This window comes from Dromiciops gliroides, chromosome 4 (genome assembly GCF_019393635.1).
Source record: "Dromiciops gliroides isolate mDroGli1 chromosome 4, mDroGli1.pri, whole genome shotgun sequence".
NCBI classification, from domain to species: Eukaryota; Metazoa; Chordata; class Mammalia; order Microbiotheria; family Microbiotheriidae; genus Dromiciops; species Dromiciops gliroides.
In genome coordinates this window covers 2,049,958-2,065,762 of record NC_057864.1, presented here as the reverse complement: position 1 = coordinate 2,065,762, position 15,805 = coordinate 2,049,958, and the positions used below count along the sequence as shown (strand labels likewise).

The following is a 15,805-nucleotide window of genomic DNA, read 5'->3' as shown; positions in this document are numbered from 1 at the left end:
AGTTAAATCCATCTATTTAAGTATTTATTAAAATTTATTTTTATTTTTTTAAATGTTAAAAATAAATTTAATAAATTAATTAATTATCTGTTTAACCTCTTTGAGCACTGGCCTGGGGCTCCGCAAACTGCATGGTGCTCCATCCACTGGTTGTAGCCTTTGCCAGGGCTCTGGCACCTCAAGTCATTACCACTCGCCGATGCCTACATGGGCCTGGCAAAATTATAATGATTGGAAGCCTAGTGAGAGCAGTCAGGTGACTGTCAGAGTAGCTATCCCATTGGCTGGGACTGTGTGGGGGTTTCTAGGTTTGGGGAAAGAGAATTGGGCATGCTAGGTGGAAGCTGGAAAACGTCAGGCGTTCTGCTGCGTATTTTCAGCTGATTCCTGGGTGGTGGTATTTTTCAGGTATTATAATTTCCCTTTCCCCATTTTTATTTCTTTTCCCTTGGTCCTACTGATCCTGTTTGTGTTGTTTTTTTTTTAAGTTCGTTCTTGTTAAAATAAATCTTGTTCTGTTTTGAGGGAAGCTGCCAGTTTCCTTCCTTGCCCCAATATAGCGGCGAGCTGCTTAGCTAGCACTCCCCAATTAAAAATTGGTCCTCACAGTAGAAACACTCTTTTGTGATAGCAAAGAATTGGAAACAGTGTAGATGGCCATGGACTTGGGGAATGTTTAAACAACTTGCCATACATGAATGCTATGGATTATTTCTCTACTATACAAAATGACAAATGTGATGAACACAGAGACATATGGAAAGATCTATGTGAACTGATACAGGGTTAATTAAGCAGAGTCAAGAAAACAATATACACAATGAATTCAACAAATGTAAATGGAAACAACAACCAAAAGTCAAAAATCAAAATTGCATGTTGCAAAATGGTCAAGAACAAACACGGCTCTAAAGAAATTAAAGGAGATCAGATGTTGGTGCCTCCTTTCACAGAGGTGGCAAGGCCACAAGTGTTGTTCCCTGAAGATAATTTCATGCTTTTCTGATGAATTGATAAGTTATTCTGACTCTTTTCTTCTTATGTTTACGAATGACTGTCTTATGGCATGTCTAGAGCTCTACAAGGGTCAGGGGGAGGAATACTTCGGTGAAATTAGAGTGATATAAAAAAGAGACATCAATAAGTCCTCTTTTTAGAACAAGGGTTGGGGCTTATGTTCTATCTCTGCCAATTCCAAGCTGTGTGACCTTGGGCAAGTTATCCCCCTCCCTAGGCCTGTTTCCTTGTCTCTAAAACGTGTGTTGGGGGCAGTTTAGAACAGCAGTGTCAAACACCCGGCAGCTGTCAAGGGCCCACAATGCTCCTGAATGTGGCTAGAAGCACCCTCAGACGTCCTTCCAACCTGATTTTAATGTATTGATATATTAATAATAGAAAAGAAAGACATCAACGTGTTTTTCCAAGTCAATATGCAGAAAGCAGAGATCCTTATGTGTGGTTTAGCGGCCCCTATGCCTATCTAAGTCTCAGTGACTTCTGAGGTCCCTGGTATTCCAATCCTGGGCATGAAGACTGATAAACCAGCCCTTGGTAGAAAAACCTTTTGGGGGTTGAGATCACTTTGTTCTGTATCTGAATTCTATTACAGCAAGTTGCTCTCCTTTGAAACATCCCCACTGTTCTTAATCCACAGTCATTTCTCCAGAGCGAGTCCTAAAGAAGAGAGAATACAACAGCCATATCTTTTCTTTGTCCATTTTAGAATCATCTTCTGGCATTCGTGATTTCACAATTTTCCACTTTGTTTTGTGACCAGGATGTAATGCCACAAGGCAAGATACCAACATAGAAATGCAGAGAGAGATCCAGGCAAGCCAAACCTACGTTATTAATTTCAGCTTTGTGTGTGTGTGTTCGCCCCTTGTACCTTGTGATTTATACATGCTGCTTCTGAAAGCGAAGGCAACTGGGGGATCTGGGCTTTCGGACAAGCACACAAAGGCTTGCCCACCTGGCTTTGTGGAAACCTCTCGGTTTCTCTCTAGAACAATCTCCTGAATTCCTTGCTCACCATTAGCGGTCTGCAGAAAGTGACTCGACTGTAGATGAAACAGCTTGCTGAATCGTTCCTGAAACACGGGGAAAATTAAAATACATTTTTTTCTCTGTAAAGCAATAAAAACAATGCCAGATTGCTAATGCCTCTTTTGTACCTTTCATTTGAAAGACCTCAAAAGAACATTGGGAAGAATAAAGGCGAAATCGATTCCCCAATGGCGTCATTATACATGTTGAATCTTCTCAAACTAAAACTCTGAAGACATTCAGCAGTAAGGGAGGAATCCATGAGAGCAGGATGAAGAGTGTCTCTCTGGAGCATTGTTCAACCTGCTTTGTTCAAATTCATTCAAATTGGATGATTACAAGCAAAGATCTGATTTGTTTCAACATTAAAGTACTAAATTAGTGTGTGGCGACTGGCTAATTGTCCTGTAGAGCTTTGAAGGTGCCCAGAGTGCCCTATCTCCAATTTTCAAAATTGCATTCTGGTGATTGGAATGCAAACGACCTGTGAGGTGGTGGAATTTTTTTTTTATTAAGAATTTTTAAATGTTTAATTATTTAAGTTAGTTCAGCTAAAACATAATTTTCATTCTAAAATATTTATCAAAGCTCCTGGTTGTGTTTTTTATTTTTATTTGTTCAGATTTGGCAAGTTTCATTTTAGATAAATCAAGATGCCTTATTAGCTTGGGGTTGAGGTGGGCAGAAGGATGGCTTGGCTATGGTTGTGTTCAGTCCCTGCATCTTTCTACTCATTCCTTGAATGTAAAATTAGTAGCTTCTGGTAAATTGTACTAAAGTTCCTGGTGACCTTTTCTAATCCTGACTGTTTCATTATTTAATGGTTTGACCTTCGTTTTCTGTAGAACCACATTAGTGATAAATGTGGAGATTTAATAACTAGTACTGACTGACAAGTGACCTTTTTTTTTTAAAAAAAAAAAGGACCACCATTCTTCTTTGCTGGGAAAACCAGACTGTTTTGCAAGTTTTAATTCATAGTTTTTTTTTTTTAATTATCCATTCTATTGTCTGTAAGCTTTTTCAGAAAAAAGAAAGGTCAAATATTTCATTTTCCTTGCAGATTAAAATGTAAGTATTTGGCAATTGTTCTAATATATCATTCAAAGCAGATAGGACAATTTGTCGATTTCATAGCCAAATTGAATCCTGAAGAGTTTCCACTGGAGGGATGAGAAACTCTGAGAATTTCAGGGGACTGGAGAATGAAGCCATCTTCACTAGCAATGAGACTTGAACCATTCTCACAACTTTCCTTTTGATGCATAAATTTACCCACCAAGTTCTTCAACTATCTTGTTAGATGAAAAGAAAGGGGAAAATGTGAGTCAATCTCAACAAAGGGTGAGACTTGAAGAAGAGGAGCAAAGACTTCATTTGTCTTTTGCTATTTTCCCACTTAAGAAGGGGGGGAGTTATTGAATATTTGATGGAAGATTGTTTGGGGGTCACACAGGGGAAAATGCAAATTGTTTTTACCAAGGCAGAGCAAAACCAACTAGTTGTAAAACCTCTCCAGTCTACATTACCCAAAGATAGCACACTTTTTTTTTTTTTTTTTGGCAGTAGTATGAAAGAACCTTGTACTTCCTTCCACCAAGCCTCTGTAGAAGGCAAAGCCCTCTCTAGCATTTTTCACAAAAGACATGCTTCCCTGAGCTTGTCAGTAAATGCTCCCGGTTTGCAATCTACATAACAATTTGGGTGTCTGTAAAAGTCTAGGTAATTCTCCCATAGTATCAAGGCCAGATAATGTCCAGGAATCTTAAATATGGAAAGCAGAGTTATCCCCAGAGGTGGCTAAAGTGAGTTACTTTGCATTCTCTTGATAAGGCCAATTCCCAAGGACTTGAAATCAGCCAGCAAAGCGGTTTAACCTTTTAACTATTAGGATAGTCCAGACACGCGGACAATGGCCCGTTCAGCTCTGGAAACAAGGTGAGAAAAATCTTATCAGGCACAGTGAAATTTTTCAGACGGAGACACTGATCTCATTGCTTAAGAAAGAGTCTCACTCTCAGGGTAAAGCAGATTTATGTAAAGCAAGATGCCTGAGCAGGCATTGTTACTTGATCCTCCTCCCCCCTGTTCTCATCAGGAATCCCTTTGATTTCATCCTTTGTGCTTCTTTTTCTCCACAATGAAGGCACTATGATTTCCCATTTGAACGGGTCCTAGAGCCCGTCTGGTAAGAGGAACTTAGGTCTAGAGCTGGGAGAGAGCTTCTAGTTCACCTAAACCAGGGGCTCTAAATGTTTTGTGTGATAAAGCAAGGTGAAGCCCTTGGACTCCTGGTAAGAATAATGTTTTAATGCATAAAACAAAATTCAGAGTATCAGAAAGGAGACAATTATGGGGAATGGCAGTCGTTAAAATAAGTTTGCAGACCTTTGGCTAAGAATTCCTACTGTAGTCTAATCCTCTCATTTTAGAAGGAAAGACAAGTTGATTGATCTACAAACAAACACTTTTATTTATTTATATATACATATCTATAATATATCTATTTATCTATTCATTTATTTATCTATCTATCTATCTATCAGTTTTTTTAATTTATTTAAGCATTTATTATGTGTACTGCACTGAGCCCTTGCCTTCAAGGAATGTCCATTCTGATGGAGGAGACTGGGGTGGGGGAGGTGCACAAATAGATGCAAGATACAGAGAGAGCAGATGGTAAAGAACTTTAGAGGGTTAGGCACGGGAGGCTGGGGACACCAGGCATGGCCGGCAGAAGGGGATAGTTGAGCAGAGTCTTCTCTCTCTCTGTCTCCCTCCCTCCCTCCTCCCTCTGTTAATGTTTTTTTTTTATTTTTTAATTTTGTTTTTCTCCAATTACATGTAAAAACACTTTTTAACATTCATTTTAAAAACTCTTGAGTTCCAAATTATTTCCCTTCCTCTCTCCCTCCCCCCCACCTTGAGAAGTCAAGCAATTCAATATAGGTTATGCATGTGTAGTCATGTAAAACATTTTCATAGTAGTCATGTTATAAAAGAAAAATAGACAAAAACAGCTCAAGGAAAATAAATTAAGGTAAAAAAATCATGCTTCAAATCTGTATTCAGACACCATCAGTTCTTTCTCTGGGGATGGATAGCATTTTCCATCCTAAGTCCCTCAGAGTTGTCTTGGATCTTTGTAGTGCTGAAAATAGCCAAGTCATTCACAGCTGCTCATCTGACAATATTGCTGTTACTTTGCATATAGGACGTTTCACTTCACATCAGTTCATGTGAGTCTTTCCAGGTTTTTCTGAGAGCATCCTGTGGAGCAGTCTTGAAGGACACCAAGAAGTCACAGTGAAGGGGCAGCTAGGTGGTGCAGTGGAGAGAGCACTAGCCTTGGATTCAGGAGGACCTGAGTTCAAATCCGACCTCAGACACTTGATACTTACTATCTGTGTGACCCTGGGCAAGTTACTTAACTCTCATTGCCCTGCAAAAAAAAAAAAAAGAGTGAAGAGGGAGAGCCCACTACATCCCCTAGACAACTGGACAGGCACCCACCGGGCTCCGCTTGAAGGGCTCCAGTGAGTCCAGGCTGCCTGTGCCAGCCATGCTATCTCTTTTGTACTGCCTCTTGGGTGACCTCTGCAGGAATTCTCTGAAAACTATGGCTGGGCAATCCTGGCTGCCATAGCACAGAACTGGAAGATCGATTGACAATATTGGGGGCGTTCGGAGCTTGGCACTGTCTCCCAAAGACCAGCCAGTGTAGCTCCTTTGTTATTTTTTTAATTCTGCAATGACGTCCATGGTGGCCTTTTTCAAATGCTTGTCATGAATGTTGACTCAAGAAGACCAAGTGCCCATGAAATGATGTCTTGTTCCCTTTGAACATGACGTAAAATTACTCTGTCATTCGCCTCTCCAGGAAAAACAAACCTGAGTCCTGTTTCCATTTAGTTCTCCCCCCTCTTTAATGTTTTGTTGTGCTTATAACAAGGATGTCAAGGCTCACATTCCAGGCACATGCCTGTTTTTTGACCACTGAGCAGGGACTCACATCTCGAGTATGGACAACTCCCTTAAGGATGACTAAGAGTCAAAATGCTGCAATTCTCAGTACCCACAGCATCCTTTCCCACCCCCTCCTCCCACCACCACTCTAGAAATGGAAGGGGCTACCATTTTTTGTCTTCTGTAGCTTGCAGTCCAAGAACTGAACATCAATTGGCCACTTTGCTTTGCATTTAGGTGCCTCAGTGGTACAGTGGATAGAGTGTTGGACTCAAAGTCAGGGAGACCAGAGTTTGAATCCTGCCTCAGTCTCTTATCAGTTGTGTGATGCTGGGCCAATCATCAAACCTTTTCTTGGCCTTAGTTTCTTCATTTTTAACATGGGAAGAAGGATAGCTCCTGTGTCACAGGGCTGTCGTGAGGATCAGATGAGATGATACATATAAAGTGTTTCGCAAACCTTAGGGTTATATAAATAGTAGCTCTATTATCCTCTTCTTTCTTATCACTGCAATCATGATCCCCACCTCCTAGCACAGTGCCTAGCACATAGTTCTAGGGACTGGGTTGATGTCATTATTATGAAGAACTCCCAGGTAAGGAAGCTGCCCCATAACTGAGAGTCTTATGTTGCCTACAGCTCTGGGAGGTCAGCAGCTTGCCAGGGTCATACAGCCAGTGTATGCCCAAGGTGGGACTTGAACTCAGGTCTTCTGGGATTCAAGACTGCTTCTTATTGATTACTCTATACAATGTGACAAATAGTGGTTTATTATGAAATACTTGTTGATCGATTGGTTCATGAGTTTCTTTGTGCTTACCTGGGCTGGTCATGAGAAAGCAGACTCGTGATAAGTACTACACAGTGGGTGTACATGCAACTCTGAGCTCTCCTGCAGGATGAGCTCCCTCAAAGGGAATCAGGGATACGTTTTCAGAGTCAAGGACTTCGATCTTGCCCTCGAAGGCTAGGCAGGATGTCAGCAGGAGGGTGATGGTTGCTACCTAGCCCCTGAATCTCATCATTGGAGTGCTTACAGCCAGCTGTGCCTACAGCAGAACGTTAGACTACTTCTCCTGAGGGATGGAAGACAGTAAATCAAAAGTAAGAGTGTTAGTGAATATCAATACTTAGACCTTAAATAAAAGAAGGGGTTGATATCCGTTGGCTTTCCATCACAGGGACGCAATTGCCCTAGAGATGGTATAGATCAACTTTGTTGAACTCCCTGGTTTGAAGATGTTTCTAAGTGGGTGAAAGTAAAGGAAGAGAAGGTTATATTTTTTAGTGAAAATAGAAAAGGAAAATAAGAAAAAGGAGGACTCAAAATCAAGATGAGCTCGATAGCTCTCTCCAAAATTCTCAGGAGAGGAAGGGACTCCATCCAGAAAAGGGCACATTTGTCTTCCTCAGTGCGCTAGAAACCTGGAGAATAAATTTCCAAAGAAGACCGCCAAATCACAGAGTTGAGATGGGTTCAAGAAACAGGAAGACATTTTCAAAGGAGAAAGTCACAATCAAGGATGCAACAATTAACCCCAAAGATGAAATTGAGATAAACTACAAAGGAGCTGGGAGAGCGTGTGGACCCAGTGAATCTGAAATGTTCCAGAATTCTTTGCTCTTCATGCTTACTAGAGTTTTCAGGAGTATTCAAAAAGGCACAATAATCATTTATTTATGGAACCGAGCCATCACTTTGTGCTCCCTATATATACTCTGTGATTGTCAATAGACATCCAAATAGGTCTGGTTTTAGGGAAGATTTCTGAAGCTAAATGGCAAACCAGGCGGTTACTGTCTTTAGCTTCATCTGTGTCGATTCAAATCAGCATGTCAGCAAACTGCAGTGGGACTGCTCCATCCCTTTGCCCGTCCGTCTATCAGCCAATCAATCAGTCAGAATTGGGCCTCCTCCTTTCACTCTTCTACTCAATATATTCTAGTGGGTTCCTAGTTCTCTAAGGAGTAAGCTTCTCCCCTTAGCCTTCAAAGACTTTGTTTGGGGCCCCTTTTTGAGCCTTGGTAGATATTAGTCTCATGATGTATCTTGTGGGTCCACCTAAACAGTCCATTCTTCACCAATGAGCCTCTAGCTTCTGTTTCAGGCCCTTTGCCCTGGTGTTTCACAGCCAGGAATGCACCTGTTCCATCTGTGTCTCTTTTAGTCACTAATGTCCTTCATAACTCTGCCACAGCACAAGCTCTGCCTTCCACATGTATCCCCCTGCCTCTGATCATAATTCTTCTCTGTCCTCACCAGAACTTTGGGCAAAGTGCCTGGGATGCTGGGCTCCATCCATTGGGTGAGAATTCTGCCACTTTCTCCTGCCCAGAGCCAGGGTGCCTCCTCCCTGGCCATCCTCACCACAGGCTGCCTTTCCCAGCTGGCTCCCTTTCCCTGCTGCTCCTTGTCCATTGTCTTCTTGCACGTGAATGCCCTCCCTGAAGGCAGGGCTTGCCAATGCTTGCCTACATTGGTATCACCAGTGCTTAGCACAGGTACTGATACATAGTGTGGGCTTGAAAGATGCTTGATTACTTTGTCTATCAGAGCTCCCAGTGTGTGAGTGCCACTCCTGCCCCACTACCCCGCAGTGATTTTCTATAGACCTATAGATATACCTTTCCCCTCATATAATGTAACTTCTCCGGGGAAGGAATCTTCCAGTTTTCCACTGAATCCCCAGTTAGTCAGCACTTAATAAATGAATGCAGATTGATCAATCAAAGGAAGAGAGGGAGCCTAAGAAGCAGAGGCAAGGAGTGAGCTGATTCCTGGATAGAGCCAGGAAAGGAAGGCTCCTGAGGACTGTGCAGTCAAGCTGAATTTGGTAGAGGGAACTCTGCCCTGGCTCAGCCATCCATCAGCTGTCTCGGAGGCGGTTGCATCTGCAGCTCCTATTCCAGAGAGGAGGAGCCTGCCTGCTGTTCCTCCAGCATGCCCTCCAGTTGTTTATCCGATTCTGCCCTCCAGATCTGCCCAGCCGTGGCACCGCAATCTGTGCTTGCCAAGCAGACTGGTCACTTCATTGGTCACTTTCAGGGTTAGGGTTATCAGATGAAATGGCAGTGCTGACTCCTATTAGTGGAATTCTGCCTCCTTACAGCTGATCCTCTCTAATGAGCAGGTTGGCCATTACGGCGGCTAGTGAAAATTTCTACACTGGGCACATTAGTGCTAACTGGCAGGCCCTTTTTTACACTGGAGACTGCATCCAACAGACTTGTTTTTGTAAAGCAGAAAAGTGGCTTCCTGGGACTGTAGCAGTTTTTTTGCCACACATTGAAGGACTAGGCATCTAGTTGGTGGCTGCGATGTGATGGGCATGGTGTTAAATCAGGCATGGATTCGCATAGCTCTTAGACCTCGATTTGAGAACGGGTTGAATACAGCCCGGATAAGTGAGAAACTCCTACCTAGGGACCTTCTCCAATGGGGCAGTGTAGCACAGTCTCAAGAGGAGGCTTCAGGGCCTCTGGTCTCCTTCCCTGAAAGTCCCTAATCTAAGCATCCCTCCTGACCACCGGTCCCAGGAGCGCCAGCTGCATGCCAGCTGCCTTCCTTCAGAACTGTTCTTGAGTCAGGTGGAACTTTAAAAAAATAAGAAATACTTTTATTTCTATTTGAGCTCCAATTTTTATCCCTCCTTCCTCCCTCCCTTCCCCCTTCCTGAGGCAGTAAGCAATCAGATGTGGGCTATACATGTGTGATTATGTAAAACATGACCTTATTAGTCATTTGTACAGAGAACACTTGAATAAAAGAAAAAAATGAAAGTGAACAATAGCCTGCTTCAGTCTGTTCCATCAATATCAGTTCTTTTTTTGGAGGTGGAGAGTCTGCTTTATCAGTAGTGCTTTGGGATTGTCTTGGATAATTGCTGAGAAGAGCTAAGTCTTTTACAGTTCTTCATCCAATAATATGGCTGCCTCTGTGTACCATGTTCTTGTGGTTCTGCTCACTTCACTGTACATCAGTTCATTCAAGTCTTTCCAGGCCTTTCTGAAATCATCCTGCTTGTCATTTCTTATAACTCAGTAATATTCCCATTACAATCACTTACCACAGCTTGTTTAGCCATTCGCCAATTGATGGGTATTCCTTTGATTTCAAGTTTGTAGACACCACAAAAAGAGCTACTAGAAATATTTTTGTATAAATAGTTTTTTTTCTCTTTTTTGGGATGTCTTCGGGATATAAATCTAGCAGTGGTATTGCTGGGTCAAAGGGTATACACAGTTTTATAGCCCTTTGGGCATAGTTCCAAATTGCTCTCTGGTATGGTTGGATCTTTTCACGATACCAACAGTGGATGAGTTTCCCAACTTTCTCACATCCCCTCCAAAACCCAATATTTTCCATTTTTGTTATTTTTGCCACTCTGATAGGTGTGAGGTGATACCTCAGAGTTGTTTGAATTTGCATTTCTCTGATCAATAGTGATCTAGAGCATTTTTTTATGATTATACCTTAGTCTGAAAGCTGCCTGTTCATATCCTTTGACCATTTATCATTTGGGGAATGACTTGTATTTTTATAAATTTGACCGCATTCTCTATATATGTGAAAAAAGAGCGGCACTTCTAAAAGAAGTCTGGTTTTGTGATGCACTGTGGGCATTTATAGAACACATTCTATTTTGCAATGTTTTAACAACAGTTAGCATTACATGGTGCTTTAAGGTTGGTAGGGCACTTTACTAGTAGAGTAGGGCTTGCTCCTCACAACTCTGGGAGGTAGGTATTCCTGATCTCACCATTTTATAGAAGAAGACGCTGAAGCCAGAAAGCCTTTAAGTGATTTACCTTAAGGGCCACACAGCGACTAAGTGGCTGGAGCCAAAGTTGGACCTCCGGTCTCAACACTTGCTCCAAAAGCAAAGTGAATGAGCACCTAATGTCACACTGAGCCCGTCCCCCGACACAAGACAGCTTGGTGCTTAGTCACACATGGGTGTGTCTCTATCTCCTCCCTCACCCCATCTCCCACAGAGTGACTCTTCTTCTTGACACAGACAAGCAATCCCATTGCATCCCATTGTCCTATCCTCACTCTCTCACTTTCCATCTTTCCCAGCCTACTGGCTCCTCCGCTACTGCCTGAAAACATGCTCATGGCTCCCCCATCTTCAAACATCCTCTATTGGAGGGCAGCTGGTGGCACAGTGGATAAAGCACCGACCCTGGATTCAGGAGGACCTGAGTTCAAATCCAGCCTCAGACACTTGATGCTTACTAGCTGTGTGACCCTGGGAAAGTCACTTAACCCTCATTGCCTCACAAAAATAAAACAAAATAAAATTAAAATCCTATATTGGTCCTTCCATCCCCCTTAATTGTGATCCTCTATCTCTTCTGCCCTTTGTGGCTAAACTTCCTGAACAGTCTGTCTCTAATAGATGCCCCCATATTCCCTCCTTTCATTCTCTTCTTAACTCCTTACACTAGCTCCTGACCAAATCATTCCAACAAAACTTCTCTCTCCGAAGGGATCATCTAAACATAAGACCCAGCGGCCTTCTCTCCACCCTCCTTCTCCATGACTCTATAGTCTTGGACAATGTTGGGCATTGTCCCCTCCTTGATACTCTCTTCTCTAAGTTTTCAGTGTATCCCTCCCTTCTGGTTCTCCTGACATCTGACCAATTCTCTGTCTCCTTTGCTGGATCTTCATCCAGGGTAAGCCACCTATAGGACTCTACCCAGGGCCTTTTTTTCCTGCTATATACTACTTCACTTTTTGATCTGATCAGTTCCTGTGGATTTTATTATCATCTCTATGCTGATGATTTGCAACTGTATGTTTCCTGCCTTGACTTCTCTGCTGATCTCCAGTCTCATCTCTAGCTGCCTCTCACACATCTCCAAAATGGATGCCCAGTATACATCTTAAAGTCAACAGTCCAAAGCTGAGCCCTCTGTCCTCCCCCTGCCCCAACTTCCCTCTTACTGTGGGCAGCACCCTCATCCTCTCATCCCCTTGGCTCAAAACTTAGGGTAGAATCCTCAACTCCCTACTATCTCTCGCCTTGACTCAACTTATCTACTATGTTGCCAAGGCCTATTGATTTTGACATTGCAAGTCCTCATCACCTCAATAGTCCAACCACCTGGACTATTGCAGTAGCTGCTGCGGGGTCTGCCTGCCTCAGGTCTCTCCCCGCTTCAATGCATCCTCCACCCTCCCACCAGTGATTTTCCTCAAGAGTTGGTCTGACCATGTCACCCCTGCCCCAATATTCAATTCTATCTAGTGGTTCTCCATCAGCCCCAGGATCAAATGCAAAAATCGCAGTCCTTTGTAACCTGCTCCCCCTTTCTAATTTACTCCCACCCCATGCACTCTTTGTCCAGGTGCCCCAGCCTCCAGACTGTGTCCGTCACTCGACTGCAGCAACTGTCTCTGGCTGTCACACTCTCCCTCCTCTGCTCTGAACACTGACCTCCCCAGCCTCCTTCAAATCCCAGCTAAAACCCCACCTTCTACAGGGGCCCTTGAACACCCCTCTTCATTCCAGCACCTCCCCTGGTCATTATTATGTTTATTTATGCTGTGTATGGCTTGTTTGAACACATGTGTGTGCCTGCTGTCTCCCCTGTTAGATCATAAGCTCCATGAGGTCAGAGACTTTCTTTTGCCTTTCTTTGTATCCCTGGGGTTTGGCACAGTGGCTGCCATGCACGAGGTGCTTAATAAATGCCTAGGGAATGACCCCCAGTTCTTCCTACCTCCGGGTCCATTGAACTCTCTCCAGGGCCACTTACCTGCCCATCCATTCAGATGCTCCCAACAGCCCTGTGAGGGGCGGGCTATCTCAAGCCTCATTTTGCTTGAGGAGAAAACCTGGCTAGTAAGTGATGGAGCTGGGCTCAGAGCCCAGGTATCTCTTCATCGATCGCTGAAGGCCCTGCCCAGTGGGTTTTGGGTACTGAGGAAGTATCACAACTTAACAGAGGCTCATGTCATTGAAGGGGAAATGCTTTCCATGAATATTAGCCTCTGGAACACTGTCATCCAGGCAGTCCTGCTATACCTCTGCGTTCTCACAGCAAAAATCACCGAGCTTGAGGGCAAAATGGCGATGGGCACAGTGCTCAAAAATGTCATCAGTAACACATCAAAGATCAAAATGGAGGGTAGTTTAAACATGTTAGATGGGTAAGGAATCCAGAAATACTTCAATAAATAAAGGCCTCCTCCTTGACCTTGAACCAATGCTGGCCTGTCCCAGGCTGCCTAAGCTCAGCAGCCACAGGGGAAGAGGGAAGGATGCTGTGGACCAGTTCTCTGGGCCCAGAGACGCTACTGCTGCAGAACCTGTGCAATAAATAAACATGGCCCTTTCACCTGAAAAAGGGCTGAAATGTGCTTGTGCAAGTCGGCGTGGGCGGGGCTGCAGCTCAGGCTGCTGACCAGTGGGTCAGTTTTCAACATTCCTGTTCTTTCTAATTATACTCAAAACATTTCCCAACATACCAATCGTGCTGGTACAAACGTGTGTTTTCTAAACACTCATTAGAGCAAAACTGACTCTCAGTATTTAAGAATCACATGCAGTTTGATGGATGGATTAACGAAATAACCTCATGTGCTTTGACACACGGCCTTTTCTAGGAGCGATGCAGGGTCCCCAATTTAGCTGAAATGGTTTTGTGGCTTTATTTCCTTCCTTAGCTGTTGGTACAGGGCCTGAGCTGCAGCTGCAAGGACAGTGCATGTCCATCTCTCAAGGTTCAGAGCGCATCAAGCGGTCGGGGTATTTAAGAGACGTTGTGAACAATCTATGACCGATCAGTTCAGTGGTTAGGGTTGAGGGCTTCCGTGGCCCATCATCCTCAACGTACCAATCTGTAAACTGGAAGAATTCTCCTGATGATCATTCACTGATCCATATTTCTGTCCTCACTGTAATGCATTATTTCTTTTTTTCTTTTTTTTTGGTGAGGCAATTGGGGTTAAGTGACTTGCCCAGGGTCACACAGCTAGTAAGTGTGTCAAGTGACTGAGGTCAGATTTGAACTCATGTCCTCCTGAATCCAGGACCAGTGCTCTATCCACTGGGCCACCTAGCTGCCACCCTAATGCATTATTTCTGAGTATTTTCTCAGAGCCTATTTTTTCTCTTACTGTGCTGAAAATGCCTCCCATTGTACTGAAGGGGGATCATGATGTCTAGACAGCTGGTCTTGCAGCCAAGGAGATCTGGATTCAAGTTATGACTTTGACAAGTACTGGCAGTGTGAACTGCTCAAGTCCTTTCCCTGCTCAGTGCTCTAAACGACTCTCATAACTAAGTTCTGGAGTCACTGCTGCCTCTACATCATTGGTGATTGGGAGTTTCCACAGTAAGGCAGTTCCCCACCCTGATGAAATCTCATGTCCAGACCTCCCACTACCACAAAGGAAAGATGGAGAGTTGACCAATCATAGAGTGCTCTACACATGAGGTACTCAATACATTAAAAAATAATCTCTTTGTTTTTGAGAAGGCAATGTGGCTTGGTGGATGGGGGTTTGCACTCAAGGTCAGAAAGTCCTAGATTCAAATCCTGCCTATGACACATACTGCCTCACCTGGTTCTCTTTTAATTTTATATGGTGTTGGGGGCAGCTAGATGGTGCAGTGGGTAAAGCACCAACCCTGGATTCAGGAGGACCTGAGTTCAAATGTGACCTCAGACACTTGACACTTACTAGCTGTGGGACCCTTGGCAAGTGACTTAACCCTCATTGCCCCACAAAAAAAACCAAACTAAAATGAAACAAATTTTATACAGTGTGATCTTTAATATTTTAGCCTCATATCCCTTTTAAGTTGTTGTGGTATATTGTGTAAGATATTTGTTGAAACATAATCTTTGCCAAACTGTTTTCCAGTTTTCCTAGTAGATCAGATAGTGAGTTTTCTCCCTCCCCCCCCAAGTAATTTATGCTGAAGTTTATCCAAGTTGTACATTTTGGTTGTTTCTGATTCTTGCTTTGCTAATCAGCTCTACTCATCTCCATTTTATTTTTTTAAAAATTATTTTTTTAAAAAATCAGTACCAGAGAGTGTTGGCGAATGCTGCTTTATGATAGAATTTGATGTCTGGAAGAGCTAGTCCTCTTTTGTTCCTACTTTTTTCATTATTTCCCTTGAGATCTTAGACCTTTTGTTCCTCCAGTTGGATTTTGTTATTATTGTGTCTGGCTTTATAAAGTATCCCCTTGGTAGTTTGATTGGTATAGCATTCAATCTGCAAATTAGTTTTAGGAGGTTATATCATCCTTTTTAATACATTATTTTTAATTAACTTGCTGCTGTGGGATGCAGTGAAGATTAAGGATGGCCCTGCAAAGGCTGGAAAAGAAACCATTCTGATTTTCACGGAGAAGCATTAGGAGAGGTTTTCTGTAGATACACATCATCTTCTGGCTCTGAGATTCCAGGGGAGGTTGAATGATTTAACGCTTGGCTTTCCTATGTCTGCCATTCATTACAAGTGTCAGAGAGGGGAAAACTGACCTGGACTGATTTTAGAATGCCTTCTCCCAGGCTGGTTTCAGTGGAATACCTGCACCAGACTATTCCTAGCTATTGAGAAGAACATGACTCCAAGGGCCACATGAAGTCAAGGTTTTAACAGACTTGATCATTGATCAGCATTGTGTGTAAGAACGGTACTCACCTGCTTTGGATTATGGAGAAACTGCTGCTTTGGGAAACTCTTTGTACTTAAAATCAAATTATTTAGAATGATCTATTCATAAAAATAAACAAAAATATTCCATCAGTGCCTGGCTGCATT

The 15,805-nt window shown here is 43.0% G+C and overlaps 1 protein-coding gene across 4 annotated transcripts in view; it reads left to right on the top strand.

The window, feature by feature from the left end:
- ST6GALNAC3 (ST6 N-acetylgalactosaminide alpha-2,6-sialyltransferase 3) overlaps positions 1-15,805 on the top strand; it is a 576,955-nt gene that overhangs the window by 354,616 nt on the left and 206,534 nt on the right. The window lies entirely within an intron of this gene.